This window comes from Haemaphysalis longicornis, unplaced genomic scaffold (assembly GCF_048455015.1).
Source record: "Haemaphysalis longicornis isolate Haplotype H1 unplaced genomic scaffold, Haemaphysalis longicornis Haplotype H1 scaffold_8, whole genome shotgun sequence".
Classification (NCBI taxonomy): domain Eukaryota; kingdom Metazoa; phylum Arthropoda; class Arachnida; order Ixodida; family Ixodidae; genus Haemaphysalis; species Haemaphysalis longicornis.
The window spans coordinates 112,602,548-112,621,557 of NW_027526445.1; the positions used below are offsets into that span (position 1 = coordinate 112,602,548).

General features: G+C 48.5%; 1 protein-coding gene across 1 annotated transcript in view; it reads left to right on the top strand.

The window, feature by feature from the left end:
* LOC144149909 (sodium/calcium exchanger 1-like) overlaps positions 1 to 19,010 on the top strand; it is a gene marked incomplete in the record, with an annotated part of 528,138 nt that overhangs the window by 156,863 nt on the left and 352,265 nt on the right.

Genomic DNA, 19,010 nt, shown 5'->3' on the forward strand with positions numbered 1-19,010 from the left:
CGGGAAGCAATTTTTTTATTTAAAAATTGGCTATTCAAAACAAGAAAACAATACGGGGCCCTTTCACGCACTGGACAATAACCAGAACTGTATGACCTTGATACTGACTCCTAATATAGAAGCGACCGTAGGATCGAAGTGATTATAGAGGAGATTACGGAGTCCGGATCAGAAACTGTGGACCCTCGGATGGCTTATTAAGACACTGAATATGAGAAAAATGTTACAATAACTCATTATAAAAGTATTAACGCGTGTCATTTTGGATTACCAAAGTAAAGCAAGCCCCAAAGTTCCCTCAGCTTTGTGCCGCCCTTCAGTATTCTGGGAAGCCCAAAAGAAAGCATCCTACATATGCACTCTATTTCAACTCTTGGGCGACTGTGCCGGTCGCTCGAAACGTGGGTTGCTTATCGTCAAAGCAGAGCCTGGTTTAGCGTGCTCCATCTCTTCGGAGGGATGTTTATTTTAACGGACGGTTCTGTCGGCTCGCTGCGTTCGGTTTGGCTTTAGCTTTGATCTCGGAGAGAGTGCTCATACCGGATCACTCTTTCTTTCCTAAGCGTTAAGAGGCTCCGGGACAAAAGTGGCTCTCAACGTGGCTTTCTACAAATTGAGTGCTCTGTTGTTTTTTTCTCTCTCTTTTGTGTCCGCGCAACTTCCGTGATCGTTGAATATAGGGCGAAGGTGGCTCTCAAGTTTGGCTCGCGACGCTCTCGTCTCCTTTCAAAGCCGGCAGGCCTTTGAAACGAGCGCATCAAAGTGCTTTGATGGAACGGAAGTGGGAAAGTACAGGGATAGAAATTTACGAGCGAAGCATCTTCGTGCTGTGACGCGCGCGCTGTTCATTTTGTTTGTAGTGTTAAGGCCCCGCTAAAGGCTTCCGACTTCGCTCTTTTATCCTCAAGTTTTGAACGCAGCTAAATTTGTTTTATTTTTTTTCCTTAGTGACAGTGCTCGAGGTATTGAACTGCCGCGTTTTCCTGCGGCGAAATTTGGAAACGTCGTAAGTTGGGTCCCAAAAGCTTTCGAATTCAGAGACAACAGTTTGATGCTACGTATTGCACGGCTTAATTTCGCCACGAGAACGGGCAAAAAAATGGGTGTGACCCCTCCCCGATTACGCTCGATGTGATGCACAGCGTACGTTAAGGATCCCCAGGGGGGGTCGAGAGCGAGAAAACGTTATTTAAAAGTCTGGTTAAGTGTGCGTTGGGTGACCGACAGCCGCAGCCTGCCGCTGACCATGGCAACTCGTTCCACGAGACTCTTCTGGGGCTGCCGATCCGAGCTGCCCAGTGCTTTCCCCCAGAGCTACACGGAGGGGATCAAGGAAAAGGGGTCTTCGGGGCATGCCCTTATGAGATGGGTGACGGTGTCCTTCGCACCACACTCAGGGCAGTTAAATGACGGATGTGTGCAGTATGGAGCGACATGGCAGTTAGTTCGTCTGTATGTGACGTTCTTCGGAGTTAGTAAGATCCCGATGTGCGGGTGGACACATTCGGAGGGAGATGCTCTAGTGAGCGGGGATTGCTTGATAGCCTAATAAGCTGTCGCGGGTTGATCGGTCTCCATGTAAAGGGGCGAGGCTGGGTTCTGCTCGGGTCGTGAGCTCTCGAGCTGCTTTGTCCACCGCCTCGTTATCCTCCAACCTGTCTGGGCAGGAGTCCCGATCAATTCCACTTCGGTGGTAGGAGGGTCCTGGACGAGAAGTCTGAGTGCCTGATGGGAAAGAGTCCATACGGCAAAGTTTTGGCAAATTTTTAGTGGCCGTTTTCGAATCTGAAATTACGATTGCAGGGGTTGGCCGGTGAGCTATAGTGCGAACGCAATTGCCGCCTCTTCTGCCGTTGCCCGGCTGCTGGTGCGTACAGTAAGGGAATTGATGGGTGGAATGTTGGGTTCATATATAGCTATCACAGCATGCGCGTCGTGATGCCTATAGTCGGCCGCGTACGTATACGGTGCTTGGGTTTATTGGGATTTCTCGGCTGTGGAGTTCGGGCTCACTGTTCCCTGCACTTTTGTTTGTGTACCGGGTGCATGTTTCCAGAGAGAGGGTGAATGAGAAGTTGAGCGTGAATTTAATGGGGGATGGGGACTGTGGTATTGGGAGTCAGCGGGGCTTGAAGATTCAGTCTGTGCATGATTTGTTGGCCGGTAGGGGATTCCGACAGTCGATATTACTGATTGTGGGCCCCTAATTAGTTCCTCGGTTGTGTTGTAGACGACCAACTGTTACAGCCTGGAAATCAAAGTGCTGTGAAGTATTTGTAGGGCTGTCTTGTAGACTTTACGAACAAGGCAATTGACCTTGTTCGGTTCGATCAGGGAACCGCCGCGGTGACTCAGTGGCTAAGGCGTTGTGCGGTTGAGCACGAGGTCGCGGGCTTGATTCCCGGTCGCGGTGGCCGCTTTTCGATTTGGGATGACGCATACCGTCATTACGCGCCCCTATAGTCTATCGACCCGCATTGTAATTCTAAGATGCCACCTGGACTATCCAAGCATGAGGAAGCAGTATTCACCGTATGCCGTTGAATATCGCCTACACGCGATACTTCTGTTTCAAAATCCACCAATCCAGTTCGCCTCTGTGTCCACAGTGTGATGAGCGTGAATATCTGCAACACCTCATTTGGGATTGTGCGCGAGTTAGCACGCAAAGAGTGTGTCTCGCAGTGTCTCTGGGCCGGCCGCTCTCCGTAGGAGTGGAACTGAGGGATGTATTAGGCCCTTGGAATTCTTCCAAACGTGCCTCTCGTGCTACAAAAGCCTTATTGGCGTACCTAAAAGACACAAGTCATGATAAGACTTTGTAAATAGTTAATGCCATGTGTGTTCCTCTTCATCATTATAATCATCATCGTCATCGCATTAATCTGGAGTATCAAGCCAGGCAGCTTAGCTCGGCTGACATCGCAAGTTTCACTAAAGATCGTTCTCTCTATCTCTCTCTCTCTGATTGAGGCGAAAAGCGAAAACGTCCGTTTGCTCGTTATTTCGGCGCACGTTAAAGACCACAAGGTGGTCAAAATTAATCCGGAGCCCTCCCTTACGGCGCGCCTCATCACCGGTGAAGCGTCGGTGCGTTAAACCCCACGATCAATCAATCAGTTCGATCGGGAATGGATTCAGATTTGGTAGAGATTGTGTAATACGGCTGATTACAAATGTTTGAATTAGTGGGATTCTTTCAGCTTCTTTTTAAGTCCTTTATTTCGGGCTGCTACACGCCGTATTAATCCAATTTTGGTTCACTTGAGTCATCAGTTGCGCCATGAAGCGAGTGTTGGCACGATTGCTCTGGATAATTAATCCTAATATCTTTATGCTGGGTACAGTTGGTACATCTATTTCGCCAATTCGGATTGTTACGTTTTAGGGTGGCTGGGAGACTCGCTTGTCTGAGAAGTTGGGATTTAGCCGGGGAGCATTCTATACCTGCCATTCTTGCCTCATCGATAACAGTTTGGGCTTCTCATTGCAGGGTGCTTTCCATTTGAGCGTCAATGCCTCTCGACGTCCAAAGGGTTATTTCGTCGGCGTAGAAGCTGTGTCGCAGGTTTGGGACCCGATACAATTTGCGCGGGATGTTAAGCATAGCGAGGTTAAAAAAGCAACGGGCAGAGGACTGCTCCCTGGTGGGTGCCTATTGAAGGTTGTTCAGTGGCCCCTGACGTGATGTCAGCTATTTGAAGTATGGCCGTACGGTACGTTAAGGAACTTCTCACGTTATTAGATTCCAAGTCATTTAGTATGGCTATATAGGACAGTCTATCGTGTGCCTTCCTAAGGTCTAGTGTGAGAATAGGTGCGCATCCACCTTTCAGGGTGGTGTAATAATATCATGAAATACCTGCAGGAGCACATCTTGAGTAGACAGTCCCGCCCGGAAGCCTATCGTGGTATGGGCGAGGCCGCATGTCTGGGCCAGGTACTTGACCAACAGTGCATGGATGACATGGTCCAATGCTTTGCCCGTACACGAGGTAAGGGAAGTTGGACGGAGATGGTCGAGAGTAAAAGGCTTTCCCGATTTTGCAATAACAGAAATTTTGGCGTGCTTCCACGATGGGGGTAAGACACCATCGGTCCAATAATAGTTGAAATACTGAGTGAAGGTGTAAATACATAGGTCATCTTTGTTGCGAAGCATTTTGTTAGTTCTTCCACCCATGCCCGGGTGCCGACCGTGGGCGGAGGGGAACAAGGGCCGCTCGATCCTTCGCTTTCGTTATATCTGTCGAAGTCTGTGTTGTCTTTAGCGTCATAAGGAGGTAGTGGTACCATTCGCTATGTAAAGCGGTCTGGTATGCTCTAACAGCTGTTGGTTCGTTCCCGCATATGGTCCTGCTGGACCCCTGACAATCCAAAACGCTGCAAAAATCACCTGACACAAATCATTCAGAGCTACGCAAGTCGTCGAAATCCATCCGGAGCCCTCCACTACGGCGCTTCTTGTGTAGCTTCGGCGCGCTAATACGCCCAAGCTTGGAATTTCGACGTGATGCCGTTATCATTTCTCTAGTTTCGCTGCAGACTTCCGTTGACGAGCTTAATTCACTTCCCACGCCGACGCTCCTCCTCTTTCCTCTTCCTCCGCTCCTCCTTTTACACCATCCTCTTTGATTTAAAAGGGGAATTGCCCTCCCTCCCTCCTCCCCTCTCTCCATTGACACCTTTTGAAGGTCAAGTTGACGCCCTACTCCAACAAACCGGTCCTACAGATACCGGGACTCACCAGGTGAAGGGGCACAATGATGCTAGTTGAGATAAAATGATGACGCTTTCTCTAGCCGCTTATACTGCTGAAGTTGTCACCTGCCTGTAATGCTACCTGTGGGTAGTAGTGGGATGCAGAATAGTAAGCCGTGTTCGCTCACCGCAAAAATAATGTTTAGGAGGTAATCTTCCCGAGACAGGCACGGTATTCGCACAATGCTTGGTGCCGTGGGCGCGGGTGTGAGGCCCGTTTTATAAGAAAAATTTTGCCGTGGTTTACAACGGTTAAACCCGCCCTGTCGAGCGGTAGCTCTGTTCTTGCGTGGAGAGCGAGAGCGCACATTTTTTGACCTGATTGCACGAGCCCTTACTCTTCCCTCGTATCCCCCCCTCCCCATAACGCACGAGGGATTATTCTCCGTGACAATTTAAGAACGGCACCGGAAGTTGCCGCTGTGCCTTATCACCGTAGCCGGATGTTTCTCCGCGCGCCGCAATTCGGGCGGTTACTGGGAATATTTTGAACATGGCGTGAGCCGTTCCCGTGATTTTTTGGACTTATTATGCTTATAAACGACTCCAGTGACGACAAACAAACTGCGTGAGACAAGGCAGACGATATCACGCATTCATTGCAAACCCATTTCAGAACGCGCGCGCACTGACGTCACGGGTCCGGCGCTTTGGCGGGGTGATACACTACATGAGGTGGTGCCGTTCTTGAGTTGTAACCGAGTATAGGCACTTTCACACCGCAACCGCGGGAAAAGCTGCCTTCCCCTTGATTCAGTTTGAAGGTCATGATGACGCTACGAGGAACAAATCGTTTTGTGGTTTCTACCTGGAGTAACAGAGCTTAAGCTCGAAAACATTCTGTACACCTGTCTATTCTCCGTACGCCTTAGCAACCTCGCCTGAAGCATGGCACAGCTGGTCACTGCAGGAAGCGTCCTTTCCATCTCATCTTAAAAGGATTTATACGCAGAGGGATCCTCTGCAACTTCTTCCTTTCTTCATGCTGGTTTAGGCAGCGCCTGGCTCACAGATTTTTTTAAATGCATAGCATTTTAGTAACTCACAATGTCACGCGGCGTTGGCGTGCGCTGTCGTAGTCCGCATGCGCGCCTTGTCGTAGTCCGCATGCGCGCCCTGTCGTAGTCCGCAGGCGCGCCTTGTCGTAGTCCGCAGCCAGGAAGAAATCACAGTTTCCGGCGCCCGGTTTCGAACCCATGACGCCGCGGGCGGAACGCAAGGTGCCCGGCGCACAACCGACCGAGCCACGAAACCGACACAGATTTCGATGCACCGAACGCGCCTTATATGCTTCACTCATTTCTCGTTTGTTTCGAAAGCGCCACAAGTTGTCCCGCGCTTCCAAAAGATGGCGACACGGGTCCCGCGATCAAGAGATACGACTTGCCGGCGCACCCCCTCGGAAATGCTGTGCATTTGATCGTGCCCCTCGCGAGGGGGATGTCTTTTTTAAGAGGCTGTACTTTGTTAACAATAGTTCGTGCGTTCTGGTTCAGCAAGGCTTTTATTTTGAATCACTTTTCCCCGCAGGGGCGGACACTGACTACGGGGGGAGGGGATGTTGTAATTAGCGCATGACCCGCAAGAGAGTTCTGGGAAGACATGCACGGTAGCGTAGCCATTGCTTGTTCACGGCCGAGGCGGCCGCTTTTCTGATGGAGGCGACAAGCGAAAACGCCCGTGTGTTCGAGATTTCGGCGCACGCTAAAGATCTCCTGCAGGTGGTCAAAATTAATCCGGAGCCCCCCTCCACTACGGCGCGCCTCATCGCCTGCGTTGCGTCGGCGCGTTAAACCCCACAATCAATCAAAAGGGTGTTCCTCCCCAGCCCCTTTTTTCCGCCGCTGTCTGGGCGTGACTAGTAATTGCTCGTCTCATCAGGTGTACCAAGCAACGCACATAAATTACGGGGATTTAGCGTTAAAAGCCTGGCCCATGCGCGCACTGACAAGTACTAAAGCGACGGCCACGACAAAGCGTGCAATCGAGCCGCCGATAAAAAGCGACATAATAAAAGCGGCTTAAAAAAGTGCGCAGTACGCGCGCGAAGATACTATATATCTTCTCATTTTACGATCGCCGCCTAATTGCACCGGACGTGCTCTAATTTAGCCCCGCGCGTCGGGCGGACTGCACCGTTCCGGGGAAAGCTATATACGAAAACCCACAAATGCACTTTTGAACTGCCCCACTCTGTCCCGAAACTAAGATAAAAAACGACGAAGAAAAAAAAAAAAAAAGATGGCGGATGTAGTGGCGCTAACGTTGAGAACACTATTCAGAGCAGAGATTTATGCCTCGGGTTCAGCGGCTACGCGTTGCTCTTAATCCCCACCGACGGCGCCCATATCAGGCGGTCTCTAACGCGCTCCCAAAAAGCGCCCGCCCGCCCTGGCGCACTACCCATAGTAGTTGCCGCGTTCTAAATGCCACATCACGCTGCTGTGGCGGAAATGGCTGGCCATGGCTTGCCTTCATATTCAGCGTTCTCAACTGCGCATCTCCCCCTCCCCCCTTCCCGCCATTACGGAAATGCGAGCACGTCGACACCACCTTGGTTAGAAGGCCTCGTAAACTTACACCAGCTGTCCTATCCCAATCGATCGATTGCTCAAAGACGACTTACTCAGGACGCTTCGTAGTGATGTTATTCCTAAGCTCGAACTATTATCTCAGAAACGTCACTGTCAAGATTATGATCGAGTTTAGTGCACTCCTGCTTACCTCGTGGGTGTTCGCCAGGAATGCAAAACAGCGGAAGGAGGCGTCCAAATCTCCATTTCACTGACCACCCTCGCTGCCTCCCCCATGTCTCTACTCTCTCTATCTCACTCTCGTCTGTCCCGTTATTTCTTTTTAGTTGTTTTCGATATGTTGCTTTAGCTTTTAACAAAAAAATGTTGCCGACGCAAAACTGGGTCAGACGTGGCTGACTTCCCTCCGCTGCTGGTATAACGAGCGTCGACGCGACTAGAGTCTTTTGGATTCTGATTCTCTCTGTCTTCTTGAGGGCTCGGAACGTTCTAATCCCGCGTAATGTTTACTTCATTTCCTTGTTCATCGTTCTGGATATCTCCGTAACGCCGAATCGCCTCTTCCAGCTTGTCTCGTTTTTATTTATTTTTTTCGTATACCAGTCCACGTTTTCCTTGCTTCATTTGAGTCTGCTTTCAAAAGCTATGGGTCTCTCCGCTGTAGCGAAGATTCTCCCGAGCGCCTCAAACGAAAGCGAAAGATGACACATTGACCGCAATACTAAAATAATATTTTGCCCGCTTGATTTTTTTTTTTCCAGCTCTGTCTGCGATTATTTCGCCATTTCCCCTTGAAAACGCTCCGTTCAACGAAGCTTGTTTGGACATCGTTTGGCGACTGGAGATGGCATTTTGGTCGAGAAGAAAATGCATCTACGCCGCCCTTTGGAGCGGGTAGAAATGGGACGGACATTGTCTAAAATAGGTCAGCCGACGTGAATGCCGCATGGCGACTTTTCTCTAACAGCACAGACGCCGCTGACCGGCTGACCCGCAATGGCTAGAGAAAGAGGTCGCTGGCGCGACTAACCCACGACGTTTTCATTGTTATCGCTACCAGGCTCAAAGCGGCGGCTCGTTGAAGGCAGCAGCCAAATTGCCGGCGGCAAAACGGAGGCAGTTTGGCGTGGTTGTGGTTACAATATCTGTTCCCGGCTTACGACCGTTTCGATTTTTCCCAGTGGATAGAGAACCAAGAGAGCGAAATTTGTGCATTGCTAGTCGCTTTGGAACGAACGGAATTCTCCGCATAAAAGCGTTGATGATGTTTTTCCTTCATTTTAATATCCGGACTTCCCGCCTCCAGGCAGCTGATTTGTTCGACGATGACGTCATTTAAGTTGCAAGTCAGTCATACTCTGTCCGTAGGATTATGCAGTTTGAGAACGAGACATCACGCCTAGGACCTCTGTGGAAACATGTAATGTTTTCTATATTGGAATCGTGTGATTTGGATTGATTGAATGGTTGATTGTTCGGTTTAGCAGGTCGAACCTATACCTGTGCATGAGGCAGTGAAGGACCCCGGACTAATCTTGACCATTTTTGGACCTTTAACGTGCGCCGAAATCTTGACACACGGGCATTTTCACTTTTGGCCTCCATTGTCCTTTGGCTGCGCAGCACAACGCCTCAGCCCCTAAGCCACCGCGAAGAATAGATTGTGTGATTTCGCTGTTCACAATATTTAAGCGTCCTCATGTAAGAGGTATATAAAATGAGCTGGGGATGGTATTTTCATGGATTATTGGGGAAGAGTCACTGCACCTGGTGTTACTATGACTAGCTTCTACGGTCCTTACGTTTGAAGAAGTGCTTCAGAACAGCGTGCCGTAACCCACTTGCCTAAAATAAAGCCGCGAGGGGAAGCCTACCTTCTAGTACTAGTAGTAAAAATTTTATTTGGGGAATGGAGGGCTAAAGCCACTTGGTGGGGAAAATAGAATGTGAAGGAGGGGATTACACGGGTCGCTTCAGTTCCAGGCACTTTTTCTTCTATTCACTGACTGTTCGGAGGCTTCGCCGGGGTCGTCCTTCGTCAGACTACTCGCGACAGACCACTTTTGGCTGCAAATTTACCTATTTCGTATAATAAAGACTTATCTAAAGCGGCATGTGCATCTTGCTGTATGGTGCTTAGATCAATGTGTCGAATGGTGTCTGGACGATGTGCATCGAAGAATGGACATACACTTATTAAGTGGTGAAGGTCTGCTTTGGTGTTCGTGTTACAGTAGGGACAATGTAGGTGTGAGGGTGTTGTGGGGCCCTTTGTCCACTTCTGAATGATATGCGGGGTGTAAGCTGCATTGGCGCAAAGCTTATTGATGAATTCTTCTTCGGCTCTTGTTAATGAGGGCATGTTAGCGAGACAACCGGGGGTGTCATTTGTTCGCACCGACATTTCTTACGTTTCTTGAATATTCTGGATTAGATGACACAAAACGTTTAAATTCGTTCTCGCTTAAAATGGAACAAATTATCCAGGAATTACTTATACACGGCTCAACAAAACGACTACATATGTGTCCCCTACGCGAGAATCGTACTTCGGGGCTTTACAGACCTTTACAGTAAACAAACAGGTACTATAACGAGCTGTATTCTTTCTATTCTTCTGAAAAACTCATATAGGCTTATTCTCAATACTTTATTCGGATAACACGTTTATCCGCGCCGACACGACATCGGGATGCTGCAGCAACACTGTGCCTCTTCATTTTTCGACGCTTCACTAATCTTTAACACAGTACAGAGAAATATTACTAAAAACTATTAGAACATGTACGCCTGTGCACGTAGTACAGATGGTTAAGGAGCGAATTTGGAACGTCCGGACGGTGTTTTACGCACGACGCGTGGCCTACCCATTTCGAAGTAAGGTATGTGTCGCCGGTGTTTGCCATTGGCACGGTGACGCTACCACGCGCTCACCGCCTTTATCGTTTGATCTGTGATTCACCTGTGAGCAGACAGGCCGAAAAACATACTGACAGACCAGAATTTTCCCGTTGAAGTAGGCCAAGAAAGACTATCGTCATTAAAAATATTTTCGCTGGCAACTCTGTTTTTCGGCGGTATCCTTTACCGCAGTACAGCGGCGCTTGCTATGGAGCACGCTTTAAAGGCTACGTCCGGTTCTTCGTTTCCCCGTGGTGGGCTAAGTTTTCACTCGTCTGGTACTTGATGCCTTAGAAGTAAAACCACAACCGTTTACGAAACTATGGGTGGGGCCTTATTTAAAGTTGGAGTTAGTTTGCTTTTTGTAGTTAATAGTGGAGAGTTATGTGGACGCGAAAAAGAAGAGGAATAACCAGCTTTTTTTTCTGAAAGAGATGAGTGAGATCTGTTGCGTTTATGCCAGCGCGTTGTACGCCGATGTAACCGAGATGTGCTGTTTTTGGAATGCCTGAAGAATTCGCATCCAGGCTAATGCAGGTTTTAGTTAGACCCATACATTCTAATCGAAACCTGTGATGAATGACGTAATTGCCACGCATGTGGATGAAGCGTTGGTGCCGAAATTGGAATTAATGTCAGCTTCCATGCGGGCTAACCTATTTATAGCGTACTAAGGATGTTCTGAAGAATTATAAGAACGATTTTATTCAATATGTTTAAATGTCTTACAACTTGATGTTAGTTATACGCTTCCACATTTGTAGTGCCGTCAATGTTATGTCATGGGGGACATAGTAACTCTTGGACTTGTGTAGCCCGAGAGACATGTAATATAGATACTTGATCTTAGACGATGCAATTACATAATTTTTGTTTGCAACTTGAAAGATTCGGTGCAAAAAATTGCAGCCGATCCTAACTTGGCTGGGCCAAATTGGAACTTAAGCGTGTTATCATTATCTGTAAGCTTTATGTTTGATACCCATTCGGGTGCACATTAGTTTATTTTTTTAGCAATACCCCCAATTCCTAAATATTAACGCTCTCACAATGTTCTTTTTTTGTCTTCACAGGCTCTCCCCCGTTGCTGCTACAAAGATAACGCAGTGAAGCCAACCGCCACCACGCCCGCATGTAAGTACGTATTACTTCAACTTCATGCGGCTCAGAATCCTAAATGCGGCATATAATAGCGCCCGATTGGTTGGTCGGAAACAACGGGACGTTGAGCCGTGAACCTCAATACAGCGGCAATCTTGGTTGTTTGGCGCATTGTTGCCAGACTACTCCAAAAAGTTGGCGCCACGAATACGTGTTGAAAAAAACCCGCGGTTAAACCTTCTACGAGGAGACTCCTGCCGGTGAAGTAGCTACTCGAAGCCATTTCGGTGAGCGCCTAACCTCGCTCCCGAAGTACTACCACAACTTACACGAGACACCGACAGTGCGTTGTACGTCGTAAATGTACGCTTTGCGAAGTAGCTATGGTCGGGGGAACTTCCCGTTACGCTGTACAAAACCTGTCCGACGTGTGTCTGGAAGACAGGCCATGGTGGCGTTGTGAGGTCACCAAACTCTTTTCCAAGCACGTCCCGTTGTGTACCGGCGAGGGAAGAAAAGTCCGTGATTGTACACCGAGACCCGCATGCGGAGACCAAGGAAGGCACAAAGGACGCAGTGAACCGACGAAGGGAATTTGCGGGAAGAAAAGTCGCAGGGGGAGAACAAAGCAAGGGCGCGAGGAGTCATGCGGAAAAGCCACACAGAGGGGGCAGTTATAACGCCGGGGTACTGGGAGGAGGGAAAAGGGGGGAGGACTCGAGGGAGGGGAGGGAAGAGCGGGGTCCGGCCATTCATGCGAAGGGCGTGTGCGCTGGACCTCTGAGGCCAGCGGGTGGCTTCTGCGGGAAGAAGCGCGGCAGAGGCTGCGATCGATGCTTGGACGCCGGCGAAGACGGCGACGAGCCGGGCGCTCAGGCGTGTACTGCGGGCGCGCTAGTACGCTGATGATGACGACGCCGAGAGCGACGGGGGCGAATGTCTAGAGGAAGAAAGGACGCGACTGGAGGAGGAAACGGGGGAGATGTTCGGGGAAAACGGGAAAGCGATTGTGAAGAGGCGGAGGAAGGGAGGGAGAGACGTGGGCGGGTAATGTACAGTAGGCGGCGAACGAGTGCAGTTGGCTCCCCATTCAGGGTCACTGACGCGTGTTTTGGCGTCTCAGCGAGGGAAAAGAACAAACGAAAGAGGAAAGAAGTTTCAAGGGTTTTTTTTTCAGCTCTGCCGAGAGTTCAGTTCGGGGCACGCCATAGAATTATGGTAACCGATGTTGTCGTTGAAAATAACCGCAATGTCGGGCCCGTTGGCAGAACATCTTCAAAGAACACGGTTTGGTGGAGCATGTTTTCGACTCATTTAATGTAAAACGAGTTTTCAGTGGGTAGTCTTCATGACAAAGCTACGTTCCTGTTTTTTCTTGTCCCTTTGCGTAACGAGACTCAAGCGCAACTTCTCAAACGATGAAATAACCAAGCTAAACTAATTTGGAACTTACCGAACCTAACATGCCATTGTTTTGCCATGACGTCACGGCCACGAGTACGACGGTAGACTGTCTTGTTGTAGAAGTTGTGCGGAATAACTAAAAGGCGATGTAATAAGGAAACGAAACTGCTAAGGTCTTGTCGGTGGGCGGAATTTGCATGGGAACGCTCACGCGCTAGTATCGTCTCGAAGCACTGCACTGTTTTGTCGCGGAATTCACAAGTATTGCTTATGGTATATTTTACTAGTTACGAGATGCTTCTGGTTTATCTAGGCTAATGCACGTGGTGAAAATACGACACTTGTATTTTAGTAGCGATATGAATCTTACGTTGCTTGCGTCCTACATTAAAACGTGTTTCCCCGTTGCTGTTGCTTTTAGTTGCCAGCGCTAGGTTTCAGCTTCAAAATAAAGGTTTGAAAAATGGCCGCCATCCCGCCCTGCGAAACTGGATGTAGAGAGAGAGAGAGAGAGAGAGAGAGAGAGAGAGAGAGAGAGAGAGAGAGAGAGAGAGAGAGAGAGAGAGAGAGAGAGAGAGAGAGAGGAGAGAGAGAGAGAGAGAGAGGAGAGAGAGAGGAGAGAGAGAGAGAATAAACTTTAATTAAATCAAGGAAATGCTTCAGAGCGGCGTCCTCACTCCAGGATGCCTTCGGCTCGGACCGCGTCGACAGCCCTTTCGATCAGGCACAGCTGATCTTGTGAAGCTTTTGTAAACCACTACGCATGCTGATGGGGGGGGGGGGGGGGGGGGGGGGGTATGAAATATTCCTCGTCGTGTTAGCGGGCTTGTCACCTGCGGTCGGCTTCTCTGGCGGCCGAGCCTGACGCATGTGCTCGCCCTCGAATGACGTAAACTCTCCTTTTCACGAGCAGCTGCAAACCTAGTGTTTACCAGGAACATACAGCGGTGGTCCCATTCTACACAGGCGCCCTATCATCTATCGTGCGGTTTTGATGCTTGGGTTGTGGTCTTTTTTTAGCGAATACTGAACCCTATGCTGTATGTCTGATTGCAAAGAAAGATTGCGCTGGGGTTCTCTGTCAGCACATTCTGTGTCCTGCCAAGCCTGACGCATGCGCGCGGCGTCTTGGGCGAGAACTGCTGGACCCTGCCTTGGTCCAGCAGTCCTTGCCCTTGAGGCGGCCATTGCCCTTGCCCTTACTCAATTACCTACCCCCCAGATCATTTTATCTGACTCCCAAACTGCAATACGAAATTACACAAAGGGCGTCATTTCCACAGCTGCCCTCAAAATTCTCCTTCAGAATTCCCCTGCCCACCCCGTGATGCTGCTGTGGACTCCGTCCCACACCGGCGTAGGTTGTAATGACACGGCACACCAACACGCCCGAGCTTTGATATCCCGGGCTCCCGTTTCTTTAACGCCTACACTCGGCATCCCCGAAACGTCGCACGCGTACCTACTTACGTACAGGGGCATAACTCAACATTGCCGCCTCCTCCGCAGGAACCTACCTCCCCCGCACCCTTCACTTACTCCGCCGGCCGCGCGAATGTGGCGGCCCTCACAAACCCACACTTTTCCACGCCCCACTCTCCTTGTGCACACCCACCCACACAAACTCGCCTGCCCTCACTGCCCCTCATGTGGCGCGCTGGACACACTATTCCACTCCCTCTGTGAGTGTCCGCGCGACCCCTTCCCCCCTTTCCCCTCCCACTCTCACTGAGAGAAGGCTCTGGGGAGCTCTGACCTCGCAACGCAAGAAACTGTCACGGACAGACCCCTGGACATCGCGGGGGCCCTTTGGGCCTCCGCCACCCCCCTACCCTGAACCCAATGTAAAATAAAGTGGCACTACTACTACTACTATTCCGACCAATGAGACGTTAATAGATTCGCTGTAAAACATCGCCAAAGGTCACCCAAGGCTGTTAAGCGGCTGCACTGGCAATGAGGTTCCCAATTTTCGCCTCCTCAAGAGTGTCGGCTGTGTTCATGTATGTGCTGGTGTGATCGCTTAAGCCCACGCCGAAGCTGATGCCATGTGAAGTTAAATAATTTTTTTACATTATTTTGCATTTCATGCATTTTTTTGTTTAGAAAATTTTTGTATAATCAGACTAGATGGTCAGTTATGTTCGTGAGCCTGAGGTAATGAATACCACAAAACCATATTGATAAATTTCAGGGAATCTAAATTTCTTAACGAAATTGGGAAATTTGTAAAATCAGTGTTGTACTAGATTTTGCTTCATTACGACCTAAAGTAAGCGATTTAAGTGTTTATGTGACAAATAATCATAGTGTCAATGGCTAGTTCTGCAAGTGCAAACCGGATATAATGGCGCTAGGGGCTGCCTGAAAGTCTATGGTTACAGTGACTTCATTCGACATAAAATACCGCGACAAGGAAACCATGCCTGGCAAAGTAAAAAATGAGGCATTACCTCTGGTATTTTGAATCATGAGCCAGTGGATGACCCTTGCATGTTCGCGTGTTCTATTTAACTTTTGCTGTTTTCATGCATTCTGTATATCTAATTCGCCGAATAATCGATTTTTTGTTGTAAGCTTTATATTATTTAGATTTGAATGACTTATAACTAAATCCTACAATACAAGCGATTACTCTGTATTGACTTGGTAATTAAATCGGTAGTATGAACTATTGCGTTCACTTTAAACAAACAGCCAACGTGCTTTTCGAACGCGTCCAGAACACAATGGCGACACGCAAGTCGTAGGCAGCAAACCGCAGCCAGTGGTTCCACGTGACGAACTACCATCACAAAGCTAAAACAATCCCACGCCAGTGTATTCCATGCGATCCGGTGCGAACTGATGCGAAGACTGAGCGGGGCCAGAAGGGGGACGTGCTTCACCGAGTCGCTTCACTGTTGCTGTTGCAACGAGTCAAGCGCGGCAGCCGAAGTCACAGAGCGCGAATGGCGCCAACTTTGCCACTATCCTTGACTGCCCTTACGTCCGCTGAAGACATCCAGAGAGAGCATAACGGCCGTATACATGAAAATGTGTTGACTTTCAACGCTTCCCCGCAATAAGAACCATAGGTGATGCGAGTTTGTAACTAATATAAGTACTAACTACTAAGACGTATTCTTACGGGAAGCAGAAGCAGACCCATGCCGACGACGTTGAAGCACTGGGTGGCACGGTCCCAGCTCGAGCTGTCATGTCCGAATTGTAAATAGATTCCGTCTCTTTGTAAGTAGGTTGCTTCATCCCTAATCGTCGCTCATCTGGTTAGTACTGCCACCACAAAACAATATCTAAAGTAAATACAAAACTATATCCTTTAGTAAAGCAAGTAGTAAGATAGCTAAGCCTGCTTCTTGAATAAAAACATAGTCGTAGGCAATAGCTTGAACTGAAATGTGAAAGGTCAGGGTTAAAATTAAACAAATTCCAGGAACCGAGTTCTCCAGCAAACCAATCAATTGTACGAAAGCGGTAATCCTACTGTTGGACGACGCAACAAATTATAGTGAAAAAAAAAACGGATCGTCATTGATTTAATTAGTGCAACAAGAAGCTAATTACGAAGAAGGAGTGACAATGTTCATGAACAAACCATTGCGGATGCCATTCAAACGGATATCATCATCATCAGCAGCACCAGCCCACTAGGTCCACTGCAGGACGTAGGCCTCTCCCACCGGCCTCCAACAGCTTTGCACTGCGCTGCTCGAGTCCATTCTTTGCCTCCGAATTTCCTTATTTCGTCCCTCCATCGCACTTTCCCTTTCCCTTTTTTAGACCCGTCTCTCGCTATCCACAGTGTTACCCTGGTGTTACACCGATTGTCATTTCGCCTAACTACGCGTCCACCCCAAGTCCATTTCTTTTTCTTTATTTGAATCGTCTTCTACTCTATAGTCTGTTTTCTGATCCAGGAAGCTCGTTTCTTCTCCCTTAACGTTATTCCTATCATTATTCGCTCCATCGTACACTGAACTGACCTAAGTTGGCTTTGAAGATGTTTAGTAAGGCGCCAAGATTTCTCTTCAAATATCATCACTGGCAGAACGCATTGGTTGTATATTCTCCTTCTGAGTGATAGAGGCAGCGTGGTTTTCATTATTTGGGAGTGTTTTCCGTGTGCACCCCTGCCCATACCAATTCTGCGGCGTATTTCTTTCTCGTTCGTGGTTGGGATTGGCCCAGGCAACTTGTCCGAGGTAGTTATAATTTTCTACGTGTTCTAGGGTTTCGTTGCATACGCTGAACAGAGCGCATTCGGCATGTTCATTCATCGTTGAGATTCCGTGATATGATATAGCAATGCGAGAAGGGCTGCTTTATTTGAAGCCGCAATCAGTGCACAACAGGCCAATACATCACGACAAGCTCCGATTTTCTAGAAGGAACGCAAGAATGGGTCTCTGCGTCGAGAAGTCTCCGTGGAAATGTTGCTGTCAAACACATGGACCAGCGTACTTCCTGTGGCACACGTGCACATGCCTCGGTCGCCGCGCTAAACGTAATCTTCTTCTTCTCAGTGGTTGTTGGAAGCGGGGGAAAGTGAATAGAGGCCTGTAACTGCGTAGCGTATACACAGCCAACATCTTATCAGGCCTAAGAAAGAGGAGTAAATAAAGGGAAATTGAAATGAGGGGAGAGAGAAGATGGAAGAGTGAAAAGGAAGAGAAAAAAGAAAGATAACTGGGGGTGCAGCCGTTTTCGCACGATAAGACATCATTTACTGCGGCAGACGCAGCTGATCGACGTCATGTTGGAGGCAGAAAAACCCGCGCGAAGTTCGAAGAGCAACGGAGATCACAAGAAACTCATTTTCTTTATGATACCATGAACACAAAGATGAACTCATTCGCTCCTCAATGATACTCTTCAACTCTTCCGATATACGCTTTCACTCTTTTCTTCGCGTTTGGAGCACAGCGAAAGCCATAGCTATCGCAAGACGTAGGGAGCGGCACTACTTGATTTGCTCGTCACGGCAGTTCCGGGTTCTGCTTCTGTTTTGCTTTTGCTGCTTTATTTCGAAGTGGCTATCCAATGCGTTCATTGCTGCGACTGAAGTAAAACCGGCCAATAGCCGCTACACCGCTGTAATGAAGTAATTCGAGCGGGGGAAGAGCGCTAAGACCGGGAAAGAAAGGAAATTGTTTTGAGCAAGTTTATGAGTTATGTGATGGCCATTTAGCGGTAATTTTGGGCTGAGGTACTACATTGCGATCCTCTATTCCCAATACTTGATTTGTTGGCTGACTACGTTCTGCAAGCATTTAAGATTTCAAAAATAAATCTTAAAAAAAGTGTTGCACGGTCCCAATTTAAAGGCAGTACCACTTACATAGTTGAGCCAGTATATGCTTTCGTCCCTTTAGCAACTCGTTGGGAGATCTCTCCTGCATTTTGTTTAGTGTACATTGATTCAAAGGTAATGCTTTACTGCTTCCGTTGGTAAAGGGATGCTCTATAGCACTTGAGAAATGATTAAACTCGGCTCTAAAGGAGTATGCTTTGCGTGCCTAACAAGTACGTAAGCTCTTTAGAATTCTTTGTCGAAAAAAATGCTACCAACGTAACAAGTGGGAAAGACAAACATGAAGTGGTGAATTGGGACGCATCGTCTTCACAAATTTCAGCAAGTAACGGAGCAATGAAAGGTGCAATATCTGTTGAAGAATCGCAAAATTTGAAAAATTATCCACTTGCTCGAAATCATTTAAGGTATTGTTCTGTGAGTCACCTGTATTTACACCATCATTGATTGCCCCTAACGCTGCGTAAGTTCATCAATCGTTGGCCCCTATCGGAAGTCTTTGCCACCGGACGAACGTCAGGAACTTTCAGTCTCTCTCAGTAATTCCTTCCGTTTGAAAGAATTTCAAAGCTCACATCCCCGGCTCTCACTCCTTGCACATGTAGTACCAAGGTTGCGATAACAAAGAAGGAAAAGGTGTAGAAATACTAGGCGAATTGTAGGTTCTCTTTAAGGTGTTCGACGTACTTAAAGCTTTCGAAACTAAATCTCCCACGCAGTGGCGGCGCTGACGGTGTTTAAACCGCAGCAGCCCTCACTGAATCACCGCTAATGAATCCGGAGGATCGATTTGGCCAGATTGGCGCCCCTTAATTGGTGACAGCCGCAGGCGTTAATTAGGGCGTCGGAATCGCGGGTTCACCTCGGCGTTGGTCAGCAAAGCCCGGTGCGCAGAGCCACGTCGACGAGTGCTTGCATCAACCGCTACTAACAGTGTTAGGTTAGGTGTAACTTTATTGACGCCTGCAAATCCGACGGTCTACGCAGGCGCCGCG